The sequence below is a fragment of the Lucilia cuprina genome, chromosome 5, assembly GCF_022045245.1.
Source record: "Lucilia cuprina isolate Lc7/37 chromosome 5, ASM2204524v1, whole genome shotgun sequence".
NCBI classification, from domain to species: Eukaryota; Metazoa; Arthropoda; class Insecta; order Diptera; family Calliphoridae; genus Lucilia; species Lucilia cuprina.
The window spans coordinates 29,084,064-29,086,083 of record NC_060953.1 but is presented as its reverse complement, the minus strand read 5'-3'; the positions used below and the strand labels follow the sequence as shown (position 1 = coordinate 29,086,083).

Below are 2,020 nucleotides of genomic sequence, written 5' to 3'. Positions count from 1 at the left end.
ATCAGGTGCATCATGGGGGCGATATTTAGTACCATAGAAATCATTAGGCAGTTGAAATTTCTCCACATTTTCAGCACAGTACCTAGCTCCATTTTGAATGTTAAAAATGACTTTGTTTTTGATTTTGGAAGCCCCATAAGTTCTGAATCGTTTCTATATTCCATCCAAGAATTATAGATTACCAGATCAAGAAAGTGGAAAAAGACTTTGACAGTCCATTTCTTAGTTTTCATTTTAATTCTGTAACACTCTAGCATTTGGACACACAAATCAACTCCACCCATAAATGCATTGTAGTTTTGAACTACAGCTGGTACTTGAACGGGACAACGACGTTTTAAATTTTTATTCCACCTGTCTATTTCACCTATAGGATCTTTTCCGGTTGCACTAGAAGCAACAATTACGGCTTTGGTGTCCATCCACTTCACAACGGCTACATTGGAGTTTGCAAATTGAGAAATGTCACTGCGCTTCATGTCTTAGTCTAGAGGAAATTTTACACTTTTAGGTATTCTATTAGCCATAATTGTTCCTGTTCCTAGAAAACCCATTTGATGTAAGGCTTCTATGTAAAAAATCGGTCAAAATAAATATGACTGCCTTTTGGTAAGTTTTTCACTAACCTAATAACTATTGATTGTCCATGTCCAAGGCCACAATCTTCAAATGTTCCTGCTCCTTGAAGCACTTCAAAATCGACTACAACTCCACGGGAAGTTGCACATACTAGATTTTTCAATCCAACAGATCGTGGTTTAGATCTGATTACCTGACGAGCAGAGCATCTTCCCGTAAACGGTATCATTTGTTCGTCAATTGAATAGTTTGTTATATCAGTAGCTAGTTCATTACACCGCTTTCTTACCGTATCAATGACTGATTGAACTCTCCAAAGTTTGTTTGTTGGGTTTGGTGCAGAGTAATCTTGAAAATGTATGTCTGATCGAAGTTGCAGGAATTTATCTCGGGACATAGAGTTGAATATGGCAGGAATATTGCATTCATTTGACCAGTACATTCTTATGGCTGGATAACCAAGGCAGCCCATTATAATTGAACATCCGTAGAATCTTTTAATCTGTTGGAACATAACGAACTTCCTCACCACTCTTACCCATTACATACATTTTGGTGTATTTTTTTGGTATAAAAAATGCGAAATATCGGTCAACGATTTCACCTAGTCCCCATACTATGCCTTATTCAGAAAATTACTATATTGCTTAAAAATATAATATATAGCAATAAAACTCAATATAAAAAAGTTTTATTGGAAATGTATTTGTCAAAATTTATCGGAATATAATTGACCCTATCCTTCATAAAAAGTCACCTCTGAAAATGACTTTAAAGCTCATAATGTATTGCAATATAGCAACAAAATTCAATATAATCAAAGTTTAAAGGAACTAAAATATCTTTGTCAGATTTTATGAGAATTGGTCCATAATTGAGCATACCTCTCATATAAGATCCCGTACAAAAAATTACATTAAAGCTCATGACTGTCTTCATAATACCAGTTTAGCGACGAAATTTAACATAAAACAAATAAAAATAATTTTGTTTACTTTTTTCTTAATTTGGTTATTTTTTATTCGAATTTTGGTTAGAAAAAAAATTTTGTTGTGGCAACACTGTCCATGAACAAAACTTGGCATTAACTAAACCACAATGTTTTGATATACATGCATTATGGGTATGGATGGATAAAGGAAATTCTAGATAAAAAAGGAAAAAGTTGCACTTAATGCAATTTTTTTCAAAATTTTTAAAAATTTTATTTACAAATATTTACAATTTTATGACATTTATTTTTTCGAAAGACTAAATTTAATGCACCTTATGAAAGATTTTTAGAAAGTTCTTTGTATGACTATATATATAGTGAACATTAATATTTATAAAATAAAATTTTATAGTTTAAATTATACGAAGAACGGTTTTATTTCCTATATATTTTGCAACTAAAAGATTTAAAACTATTATACCAAACTCTAATAAGAGAGACCAATTA

The 2,020-nt window shown here is 31.6% G+C and overlaps 1 protein-coding gene across 1 annotated transcript in view; it reads left to right on the top strand.

Moving 5' to 3' along the window:
- Positions 1–2,020, top strand: part of LOC124420215 (piggyBac transposable element-derived protein 2-like) — a 5,160-nt gene that overhangs the window by 1,302 nt on the left and 1,838 nt on the right. The window lies entirely within an intron of this gene.